Below are 13118 nucleotides of genomic sequence, written 5' to 3'. Positions count from 1 at the left end.
TCAACATACCAACACAGTCGCAAATGAAGGCAGTTCTTTATAATAAACACACACAACCTTACGTATTGTGTGAAATAATCAAACTGTCAACATTCAAATTGGTTTCACTTCATCATGAGTATACAATAGGGTGGGGAATCGTTATATGAAAAAAAACGAAACTTGATAGCAGAAAGCCAGAACCAAGTTTTTTTTATTCTATTTGGAGCCCCAAACAATCCTAAATTTATCGGAAGTCGATTGGTTTAGTCTCCGCTTGGCGCATTGCATATCAGATTTATATGGAGCATTGCATGGAAAAACCAACGTTTTTGCATTTTCCATTCTAAAGAACTCAAAGTGGCTCAAACCATAGGTTTCATGACTTCAAATGGTAGGTTTTTTGATGCCTAACAACTTGGCTGAAGACATCAAAGAGCTAGGGTGAGAGCCGATAAGTTCAGGGTTGTTTGGGGCCCCAAAAGGAACCAAAAAAACTTGGTTCAGGAAAATCGATCACTTTTCCCCACCCTAGTATACAATCAGTGCTTATAGAATTGCGTAAAAAAGTGTGTCTGTGTTACTGAATATTGCAACTATCTAAACAGAGTTTAGGATAGAGTAAGTTGAAAACACTAAAAACTTCATGCTCACTAGCAGCACATTGGAGAAAAATTCCAAACTAAACTGTTAGCCAACCAGAAACTCTAGAACTTTTGAGTAACTTTGCTGAAAGTCGCTACTCTCTGAATGGCGATATTATTGGGCTAAATAACGTTCAAAAGACTCGAAACTACATGCACACTAGCGCGGCGTTGCGGCTGAATTTCGCACTATACTGTCTGCCAATTACAAGCCCTTGACCTCCTGAGCAACTTTACTGAAGACCACAACTCTCTAGGTTTCCAGAATCAAAAGATAGAGTTACATAAATCTGCCCATTTAAAGTGATGCTAAACTTTTCGGGGTGTTGCAATACTCAGTAAAGCGATTCCAAACTTATTCCTTCGTGCCTCGTCAAGTAAGCACGCGTAATTTTCGCAACCTGCGGGCTGTGCAACTGCCGAAAGTTTTGCCTAGGAGCAGCGTTGCCAACCCTCCAGTTTTTCTGGATATCTCCAGTTTTTTTGAAGATCGCCAGCAAAACAGCTGAAGGTTGAATATTTCTAGTTTGTAAGATTTTAATCGAAATCTACTCAATTTCAAGTACGCCAGTGACTATAATCTCCATCAGTGAAAATTTTTCCTTCAGCCTTTTTGGTTACATGCAATAATACGGTGCAGCATTTTTGAACCGAAAATCAAATAAATTTATGTAAAAGTTTCAAATTTATGTATCCAGTTTTCTCCAGTTTTTTATTTTGAATTCTTCCAGCTTTTCATAGAAAAGGTTGGCATCGCTGTCTAGAAGGATGTTTTTGGTGTTTTAAATACCGTAGATAGTTTTGAGTGCACATATCATGGTCTGAGTCTATATCCGCACCCCGAAGAGAGCGTATGTTAACGATGTTCGAGAAAAAACAGCCATCAATGAGAACGTGGTCCATTGGATTTGTTATTTGGTGGTCAGGTGATCTCCAGGTGGCTTGTTGAAGATCCTTACGCGGAAAAAAGCATGCTTCTAATCACCAGGCCTCGGGAAGCTGCGAAGCTGATGTATCGTTGGCCATTGTTGTTCGTGTCGGTGTGTATACTGTGAGGCCCTATCACCGGTCTATACATCGCTTCCCTACCAACCTGGGCTTTCAGGTGGCCGATAACGATCTTGATGTCCTGTGTGTGCAGGCAGTGCACGGTGGTGATGCTGTAATTGAAGAAACGACCTTTAATCCTCAACAAACACATCCTCTCGTTGATCGTCCTCCAGTTGATCCCGCATTCTACCGAGCACACAAAAACCCGTTTCCAGCTCGTTGGTAGCTCCACTGCTCTGGTAGAAGTGGGCCTTGCCGTCAAGGACTCTTCACAGCTTCTCACCTTTGCGACAGATCTTCTGCAGAGCCACAATGCCGATCTTGCGGGGTTCTTGAGCAGTAATCAAGCAACACCCTGTCTCTGCCAACCAAATTTAGCAACTTGCAGTTCCAGGTACCGAGTTTCCATTCATGGTCCGATATTCGTTGCCTAGGTCCGCGCCGAATCTTCCGAGTTTAAGATTAATTGCTAAATTTCTCAAAAAAAAACATCATGTACTTCATAATCAAGGAAGAGTTTCTCAAAATAATATTCTCAAAAAACTACTTTTAGAAATTATCCTTCTATTTGCTTTATTGAGAAATTAGCGACAGCGCCACCCTAGCGGTGAAATTTTGAACTACATAGCCATTATCAATAGATGGCTAATATTATCAGAATCAACATTCGAGAAGACATCATTCATCTAGGAGGCAACCCCTAGGAGTTAAAAAGTTCGCCCTGTTTTCCGAACTAATTTTTAACAACGGCTTTTACCCGTTAACACACAAGTTCATTAGGCAGACAGTATGTACAGTAGGGAAAGCGAAAAATAAGCGAACTGGAAAAATGATACAGATTTGGAAAAATATACCGCATCCCGACGGGACTAGAACCCGTAATCTCCCTGTCTCCGGTATGGTGTTTGACCAATTGAACTACGAGGGACGGTGGTACTGTTCCACAATCTATATCATATCACATTCCACTGCCAACCTATTCTATTGCTCATCCCTTACTACACACACTGCTGTGCAAGCATTATTTTTAGACTGAAAGGAATGTCTCATCACACACAGAAGAGTCAGCTGATGCTGATAACTCTTATAGACCTGTGTGGTCGAGACCAAAGTCAGTCTGAGTCGTGCTTGCAAGTGCGACACAACAACGGAAGGTGCTCCATAGGGCTAAATTTTTCGAACTAAATTTCTATTTTTAACTACGGCTTTTACCCGTTAACACACAAGTTCAGGGACGAGCAATAGAATAAGTCGGCAGTGGAATGTGATACGATATAGATTGTGGAACAGTACCACCGTCCCCCGTAGTTTAATTGGTCAAAACACCATGCCGGAGACAGGGAGATTGCGGGTTCAAGTCCCGTCGAGATGCGGTATATTTTTTCAAATCTGTATCATATTTCCAGTTCGCTTATTTTTCGCTTTTCCTACTGCGCATACTGTCTGCTTAATGAACTTCGCCCTGTTTGCTTATTTGTTTTGTTTATTTCTAAGTGTATCATCTGGCATAAAGTCTCAATGAAAAAAAGGATAACCATTAAAAGTATCTAGAGTTAGTTAATCTACACGGTGACAAAAAAGTCCGGTCACACTTTTTTGGGGTCGCCTGTAGCTTACACGTTGCATCTCTCTGGTGCCATCTATATGTCAAATAAAAGGGTTAACTTTGCTGCCCAAAGTGTCAGAGTTTCGTTTCTGTGCAGTTTGTTTACATTGAGTTGTGAGCCATGGCAGAGTTAAGAGCAACTGTTATCGCTGAATATGTGGAAGGGTACAAACCCGGACACATATTCAAACACCTAAAACCGCTCGGAATCAACCGAAAATTCGTGTACCGGACCATAAATCGGTACCTAGAGACCGGAGGCACCGAGGACAAGGCACGATCTGGACGACCAAGGTCTGTGAGAACTCCAAGGCTGAAAAAGATTATACGAGACCGGATTCGCCGGAATCCCGCCCAATCTGCACGGAAGCTGGCCAGGAACCTTCAAATGAACCGAGAATCAATCCGCTTGCTTCTGCGCAAGGATTTAAAACTTACACCGTACAAAAAACAGGTGGTTCATGGGGTTACAAAGCTAACAAAGGACAAGAGGTACCAACGGTCGCGGCAGTTGCTCGGTTGGCGCGCAGATGACGAGATTATTTTTTCGGACGAGAAGCTGTTCGTTTTGGAGCAAACAGTAAATCGCCAAAATGATCGAGTTTGGAGTGTGAGCCTCCAGCAAGCTCCTGTGGACAAGCTGAACGTTTCCCGGTTCCAAAAGCAGTAATGGTTTGGGGAGCCATTTGCAAGAGAGGTAAACTGCCTCTTATTTTTATCGATAAAGGGGACAAAATCAACGCAGCGTACTACCTAGACATGGTTTTGAATAAAAATGTTCTGCCTCAAGCTGAACTATTGTTTGAAGACGATTACTACTGCTTCCAGCAAGATGGCGCCCCATCCCACACCGCAAAGGTTGTTCAGGCGTGGTGTGAGTAAAACTTGACCGATTGCATTTCGAAGAATGAATGGCCTCCGTCGTCTCCGGATCTGAATCCACTGGATTATTTCGTGTGGGGATACATGATGTCGAAGCTAAACGATTATAAAATAACAATTAACAATTATAAATAGCAATTCAAGCGAGTTATCACGAAAATCTGGGACGAGATGCCGATGGAGCACGTGCGCGCCGCTTGCGACGACTTTCCGAGACGTCTGAAGCTGATTCGATCAGAGAAAGGTGGTGTAATTCCGAGATATCGTCTGTGAAGTATCTTTATGAGTTACTGAATAAAGCTATGAAAGCCAGATTCAGATTTTCTTCTTATTCTTTGAAATATTGAGATTTTCCTGTGTGACCGGACTTTTTTGTCACCCTGTATGTTTGAAAATATGACAGGCACACCAAATTCAAAAAGATACCCGACACTCGTGATTGTTCTCACACAAAAGGCAACAGGTTCATAATAACCATAGTTTGTACGATGGAATTGGTTCAAAAGCATCGAAGAGGGCCTCAGCATACGTTGAGATGCACCAGAACTCATCAATTATAGCAACTTCGGGGAATCCTGTTCAGCATTCAGAATCTTGACAACGCATACAGCCTGTTGTACTTTGCGGCGGCGTTCTAGAGTGTCAAGTCTAAACAGGCGGCAACGATCCGGGTAGGGTGGCAGATTCGTAGGATCACGCCAAGGTAATTCTTTCAGGGCCAATCGGATGAAACGTCTCTGTATACGGTCGAGGCGCAGGTTCCATGAAAGCTGAAGCGGACTCCAAACCACACTAACGTTTTCTAGTAGAGGCCGTACAAGTGAGCTGTATAGAGCTTTTAGACAATGGGGATCCTTGAAGTCACGTCCAATTTTTGCGATGAATCCCAATTGCCGACTTGCTTTCGAAACAATTGCAGCACGGTGTCTATCGAAAGTCAGCTTTCGGTCAAGAATAACTCCAAGGTCGTTGACGTAATACTTAACACTTCTGACAGCCTAATCAAAAAATATTGGCGTTTCAATGCAGTGAAAGGTTATCACTTCACTTGTTTTCAGTCCTTTCCGACCACTACCAGTTGTGTGAAAACGATTGATTTTATTCCAAATAAACGTCGTCGGAAATTGAACAAAAGTTTACGGAAATGCTGCTCTAAGTGATACAATGAGCCGCGATAGGTTCGAATTTCGATGTTAACTACTATCCCCATGAAAGAAAGCCATAAACCTTCAAAACGCTGAATTGGAAGAATTGCTCGATGAGGATCCATGTTAAACGCAAGAACAGCTTTTTCCAGTATCAGGAGTTATCCGCCAAGCCATTTTCATACTTTGGGAATACTTCAAAAACTAGGAACAGGGTTCCTTATGATTTAAAGCCAACGCACCTTGAGCATCGTTGTTTCACTTGTAAACAACTGCTTCAGCGGCGAAAAAGGATTATCACATCGCAAAACATGAGTTGCACAAGGAACCACGTATATGGCTAGTTGGGATTAGTTCGCCATCTTCAGTGTACAACAATTCAGTAACTACCGCTTTGTATGTATCAATAACGGCGCCGGCCACGTCCTTACGATCGTTAGGGTTAGGAAGGTTGTTGTAAGGTGTAACAGTCATTGTTGTCGGAGATCGAGTTTACCTCTGCATCTCCACGCCTGCGACGGAAAGGAAGGGCTGTATCACCGTGGTATGTGACTAAGTCGGACAGTGTTGCGCGCGAAGTTAACTCATTGCGAAGACGAACGATGATTATCTTTTTTGTTAGACCCCGCGGGCCAACACGTGCAGGGCGTGCGAATACAATTCACCACCAGAAGCATCAAAGTGTCTAAATATTTGTCTATTCCTATTCCCGAGTAATAAACTCGAATTTTGAAAAGCTATTATAGAAGCAACGAAGACGATTTCCGGCTAAACGGGCAGACCGAGTTTATCTCTGCATCGCCGTGACATAGGAAGGTTTGTGTTTTTATGTCACCGTGGTAATTGACGAAATGAAACAAAGTTGCACGCGAAGCTTAGGGATCGGCATCAATTGATGCGATTGAGCTGGGCACTGTGAAAAAAAAAATTGCAATACGAGCAAAGACTCACAAAATTAATTCTACTGCATGACAACGCTTGGCCTCATACTGCCAAAGTCGTTAAAATTTTCCCCAGATATCACACCGTCCGATTATTACTTGTTCCGTTCGATAACAAATGGTCTGGTGGATCAGCACATCGAAAATGGCTTGACTTGTGAGTAGCCTCAAACGATGTTCAAATTTATTTCAAAAATATTCGAGCTCTACCAGAAAGATGGAACAGAGATGTAATTTTTGATTTTTCAAAATAAAGTTTAATTTTTATTTAAAAAAGGAGAGAACTTAGTTGCGCATATTATAAATTGAATTTCGTTGATTTTGCTACTCCCTTCGGAAGAGAGAGCTATAATTTCTCTCCGCAGGGTATCTTTACAATTGAGATCAGTAACGCACCTCGAAAACAAGTAAGCAAATGTCTACATCAGTTCGTGTGCATGGAGATTTGTTTGTCTGTTCCAACTTAACAAGAGAATTCTTCACAGCAACGACTGTTTTGATTTGATGATAGTGGCAGCAGAATCGCTGACCAACGACAAAACTATTAACTGTTATTTATCGTTGGCTATTAACAACATTCAGATCGGTCGAGCCCCTTCCGTACAAATTGAATCTCTATTAATTCGCCTTTATTCATCGAGAAAGAGCAACATATATCAAGCGACTCACTGTGGTCCAGAGATGAAAAAAGGTGGTCAAAAGTCATTTTCTCATAAACGTTACATTTTAGAGCAATACTGTCTTCGGGAAAGTTTTAGAGTAAAATAAGACCCTTCTTTGGACATTAACAGATCCGTGATAAGTTCCCCTACAAGTGAGATAAAAAGAATAATTTCTCTAAAAATCAATATTTTTTTTCGCCGTCTTCGACAAAGTTTTTTAAAATAACATAACAAAAAACTTTGCTGAAGACACTAGGTGGCTATTTCTCAATCTTACTGAGCTATCGGATTATGTACAATTATGTTTTTAAAAAAGGGGTTTTGCCGTTGAAATTCATATTTTATACCACTATACCTTTGAAATTCGCGCTGAATTTTTAAAACAACATAAGAGCTTTATTTTTCATATGTTACAGCAGACTTTATTTTATGATAATTAGGTTTTTATCAATTTTTCCTGCCAAAAAAATTACTTTTGATAAGTCATTTTCGATTTTCTACCGTTTCCCAACATATCCCACGGCAAGATTACCACCAATTGAAATGTCCATGTGCTCTGCATACACGGCAGTTAAAATTTCTTGCAGAAATTTGCAGAAACTTATGAAATCATGGAGCAAAACAACTTTAACGTAAGTTTATTTATGTCACGTTGATCAATAGCGGATCATTGTTGGAGAAAACATAGCAAGCTTTGCATTTTTACGTTTCGGTGCAGCTTTTGAAGTATTATCAATACTAAAGTTGAATTATATGAGCGGTGCACCTATTCGGGAATATTTGAGCTAAAATTTGAATTTTCAAAAACCACATGTTTACATACATCGATTAACTTACGTTAAAGTTGTTTTGCTCCATGATTTCATAAGTTTCTGCTAATTTCTGCAAGAAATTTCAACTGCCGTGTGTGCAGAGCACATGGACATTTCAATTGGTGGTAATCTTGCCGTGGGATGTGTTGGGAAACGGCAGAAAATCGAAAATGACTTGTCAAAAGTAAATTTTTTGGCAGGAAAAATTGCTAAAAACCTAATTATCATAAAATAAAGTCTGCTGTAACATATGAAAAATAAAGATCTGAAGTTGTTTTAAAAGTTCAGTTTGAATTTCAAAGGTATAGTGGTATAAAATATGAATTTTAACGGCAAAAACCCTTTTTTTAAAACATAATTGAACATAATCCGATAGCTCAGTAAGATTGAGAAATAGCTACCTAGTGTCTTCAGCAAAGTTTTTTGTTATGTTATTTTAAAAAACTTTGTCGAAGCCAGCGATAAAAAATATTGATTTTTAGAGAAATTATTCTTTTTATCTCACTTGTAGGGGGATTCATCACGGATCTGTTAATATCCAAAGAAGGGTCTTATTTTACTCTAAAACTTTCCCGAAGACAGTATTGCTCTAAAATGTAACGTTTATGAGAAAATGACTTTTGACCACCTTTTTTTCATTTCTGGACCACAGTGCGACTTAGTTTTGTAAATATAGATTTACCGTTGCTCATATCTAATATTTGTCATCCAATGGAAACATATTGAAAAACTGCCAATCAAAACGGTTTGTTTTAAACAATTTCCAGCGAATCGGTTGGATGCGATTCTCTCTGAATAGATTGAAAGCGCTGATGATATCTTGGCTAACACCCTAATACGGAAGGTTCCATATTTTAACACCAAAAATTGAATACTTTATCACTAGCATAATTAAAATGACGTCCATGTTGATGTCTTGTAAAATGTATTTAAAAAAAAAGATATACTTAAAGATATCAGTGATAGCCACTAAAATCCAGCTTGATAATGTGCTTAGAATGCTTCAATCAATGGCATGGCTTTAATAATGTATGCATCCTTCGAATAGCGTTCGATTACCCCAATTATTGTTTTTATTTACAAGGTATGAGTTTAGCTTCCAAAAGTTAGCTGTAAACAAATCGATGAAAAGATTTTTGAGTTAAAAGTATAAACCAAAAGTAAGGCACGAGATTATCGAGCTTGAAGCTCCACCACACTTGAGATTTTATCAAGTAGTGGCGCGTTGTGAACTGCTATAGCTCTGGTACTACGCCTTCATACTTATTAATTGATATTACTGTGAAGATATTTTTAATAGCATGTACAGTACACTCAGAAAGTTTTTTACTGTTATAAAGCCCTTCTTCAGTTTTAATACCGTTCTGTAAGGCTTTACATACTTTTTTTTGTACAGTTGAGTTCACTTTTTATTTAATCTCGAGTAAGGCTAGAATGAATGATATTTAATGTTCGTGAGTACAAGTAGGGCCCCAACAAATGTATATATAGTGTTCAAATCGCATAACCTACCAGACAAAAGTTTTTAGTCGCTAATGAAACTAACACAAAAATATATTTTTCTTACACATTTCCAAAAAAATTTAAGTATATAAACAATCTTTTGTAAGTTTTAATCGTTCCAAAACATTTTTAAAAAACGAACAGCAATAATAATGAAAATATTGATTTTTTTTAAACCTGCTTGTTAAAAAATTGAAGTAATGCTCAAAAAATTCGATTATAAATCAGTTATACACTTATTTTAAATTTTTAGTCAATTTTCTAGTTGAAACATTGTCAAACTGCTCATGCAAATTTGTAAAAAAAAGTTGTAAAATTTTTCAACAAATTTTTCGTGAAATTTTCGATTACACTGGGGTCTTTTTTTACGCGGTTGATTGTGCCGCGTTTTAAAGATTAGATTAGATTGATTTATACTAAATTTATTTGAAACCGCGTAGAAATAATCCGCGATGTTGTAAAAAATAATCACGTTTGAAAAATGCATAAAATAACCCGCGTAAAAAAGACCCCAGTGTAATCACTACTATTTAATATTTTTGAAACGAGCGTTGACATTTGAGGTTATAATTCAGCTAAACCAACAGAATAAGTTTGCTTATGCGGGTTTCTTATAAATTTTACAAAGTTTATATTTAAAAACTGTTCAGCAGTTTTATGAGCAGATATTTGAAAAAAAAAGACAAAAACCCAAAAACGTTAAATGACATGCGGTTTAAGCTTGACTATACAGTCCTTTATATATATGTATACGCAACAAAGAACATAAATGTGTATATGATTTATCGACAAATATCGAAAGATTGTTTAAAAAACTACAAAATACACTATCAAAACAAGAAACGAATTCACTAAAATCACGTGCAAGTAATTATCAGCGATTGTCCTCGAGCTACTTTTAGTACGAAGTTTCGGTAAAAACTATAATTTTATTTAATTATAGAGTATTCAAATGTTGCACTCGATAAATCTGTTCCCAATCCGAAAGCAACCGACAATCGCGTTTTCTGTTTTTCAGATACACTGTAGCCAGCACACCACCAGAGAAAAAATGCTATCACCCAGTTTGGAAACTTTCACCGCACAGATATAATTTTAAGCACATCTATATCCAGACAGAACTCGAGAATCTCGCATCCACGCGCCAGAACTGACCGAAACGGACTAACGCCAAGGGTCTCGGATAAACAGCGACCGAACGGTTTGGATATGAGGCGAAGATGACGGTCAACAACACAGTGATGATAATGACGATAATAATGATGATGATGATGATCACCATCATCATCATCGTGTTCGCCCTGACCATAGTACTCTCAAACAAAGTGGACCCCCAACCCTCCCAATAAATGCTGATCAGACAACAGCAGGTGAAGTTCTATGTTTGGAGCCTTCTTCCTTTACGAGGGAATGGCTCATCCACAGCTGTTGGCGCGTGTTGGATGTGCACATACCTACATATACCAGGCCGCCTGCCTACCGTGCACAAAGCACAGCACAAAACCGGAGAAATCGGACAAGATCACATCACTCGGTATGGGAGTGCGAGAAAACATGAAGAAGAACGCGCGCAAGTTGCGACTGATAGTACGTGGATGCGGCTGAGCGATGTGTGGCGGAATGGAGAAACAGGTAGCCGGCATCACGATAGCGACGTTGTTGGTAGAAAGATGCCTCGAGCAAGTTTAAACTGTCGCGATCTGTCATAACGTTTTGTTCGAACAACAGTTATGTCAAAATAAAGTCGTACACAATAATGCCCCGTACACGCAGGGTTTTGCGCTACGAAAGTGTCGTCCTTTAGAGTCGTAATTGAAGCAAGTCCAAAGATGGGATAGGCACTTGCGAGAATGACCGAGAGTGCAACGATCGGAAGAAGGGCAAACCCACCACGGGGTGCACTTCCAGGAATTTAAGAAAGCACACGGAATATCACGAATAAGCCGATGTTCCATTTCGAAGGCTTAAATGTGTCAAATTAATCAAAGCGCATTATGAACATAAATTTGTGCGTATGAAGTGGAAAAGCATTCCGTGGGAATCGAAAATGGTCAATTAAAACGACATGAGCCAAAATGAAGACGACCGCTGGTGATGTATTTAAGGTTTATCGTCCCACAGAAGAAGTAAAGCTCCGAGTGTGCTGAAGTTTAAAACATTAGCAGATAATTAACATTTGTCTTTCGCTTTTAATTGTGGGCACTAGAACTGCAAGAGAATCACAGGGAGGCTATCTGCTAGAGAAGACAAAGTTACTTCATGTGTAGTCTCAAGCCTCCCCTTCGCACTCTTTCCGTTGATTCCTGTTTCACACGCTAGAATTAAATCAGCTTCATTATAGTAAGTTTTCTGCCAGAGTCTCAAGCTGGCCTTTCGCAAAGCAATGTGTCCTTGGTAAATTATAAATATTTTATGTAACTGAGCACCCATTATCATTTATTCTTTTAAGTAGAATAAACACTCTTCCCACTTGCAGTAAACTATAGTGCTCGGATAATCACTGACCGCGTAAGGGGAACGAGAAGTGCGGTTTAACGCGTCATCTGATTCTTATAGCTGTCCTGATATCTGTCCATGTGCGGTTTGCGGTCATCAGCCTACGGGTTTATGCGATGTTCTACCATAAACTATCAAAAGCACTGCACAGAATATAGAGCAGATCGTAAACAAACGCGTTAGAGACCGGTAACTAGTGTAGTGTGATGTTGTGACCACCAACCTAGCCGTGATGATGAATTATCTACCGTTATTGAATTAGAAACAGCTAACAGTTGTTATTTAAATTTTAGCTTATAATACAATCGCACCACAAAATGATGACGTGTACAATAAACATTGTAAAAAAAACTATTTTGTTTTGAAAATGGAAAACTTGCTCATTCAAGATTAAGTTTCTTAAACTATTCATAAATTATTTTAACCTTTTTCATTATTTTACTAAACTTTTCGCTTCTTCTGAAGACTGTACTCAAAAAAGGTAACAATTGGTTTATTTCTTCTTCATTCTTTATTCAAGATTTGTTCACTGGAGCTGACCCTACTGGAGCTCATCTAGAATTTTTCTTTTGGGCGAGATTTGGCAGATTTGACTCCTTAGGCACGAAAACAACAACTTTGGCAGCGTACCACTCCATCACTTCACCTTCGTGGAAGTGGGGGAAGGACACCAGGCGTTTCTGGAGGCATTCTTTTTTATATATTGGGCCGTTAATAGTGCCGGTCGTTATGTACGAGTTGCTGAATTTACCGCACGCACAGATCGTTTGCCGCATCAAGCACTTCTTGGTAAATTTAATTACCTTTTCTCCCGGGACTTCTCCGTAATATCCAGGCGGGACTTACCGACGAAAAAATTCCAAGCCGGGGCTATGCTTAGGGGTCATCCACAAATTACGTAAGGGTTAAGGGGGGGAGGGGGGTATCCTCCCGGGCGGGTTAATGGATGACGCCTTAGCGTACGCGTTAACGTTTGTCTTATCTTCCATTACGATGCATTTCGGCTGCACCAATTACATCTGGTGCAGCTTCCTAGCGCGGGATTTGAAGAAATGAAGTCCGGCCAGCTTTATTGTCTGCTGGATGCAAATTGCATGCTAATCAGGCCCGTAGCTACCGGGGGGGCTAGGGGGGGCTTATCCCCCCCACACGTTTTTATTGCCCCACCACGCAATTTTCTCATGTATGTGATTGATATTAGGTGAAAAAATCCAAAAGAAAAATCTGAAATACAAGCAATAAGCATTGTTGAATAGTCTCCAGTATTTTTTCAATGTTAACGATATCAGTAAATTTTTTGGTCCAACTCATATTGCAAAGAGGATAAATTATTCAATCTTTTGGTGGGCCAGCCTGATTCGCGTCAAAGTTGAAACTGACGATCCACATACTTCCCTT

General features: G+C 39.5%; 1 protein-coding gene across 6 annotated transcripts in view; it reads right to left on the bottom strand.

Annotated features, from left to right (window-relative positions):
• Positions 1-10381, bottom strand: part of LOC129724692 (uncharacterized) — a 135433-nt gene extending 125052 nt beyond the window's left edge. The window contains exon 1 of one of the 6 annotated variants that reach the window (XM_055679798.1): positions 10310-10381. The gene's annotated coding sequence lies outside the window, so the exon portion shown is untranslated. Of the gene's footprint in view, positions 1-10285 lie in introns of all 6 variants that reach the window. The other 5 variants (XM_055679797.1, XM_055679800.1, XM_055679799.1 and 2 more) reach the window with 5 other exon arrangements.
• Between the last annotated feature and the right edge of the window lie 2737 nt (positions 10382-13118).

The sequence above is a fragment of the Wyeomyia smithii genome, chromosome 2, assembly GCF_029784165.1.
Source record: "Wyeomyia smithii strain HCP4-BCI-WySm-NY-G18 chromosome 2, ASM2978416v1, whole genome shotgun sequence".
NCBI lineage: Eukaryota > Metazoa > Arthropoda > Insecta > Diptera > Culicidae > Wyeomyia > Wyeomyia smithii.
Note: the sequence above shows the minus strand (reverse complement) of the source record. Positions and strands in the feature narration are given on the sequence as shown.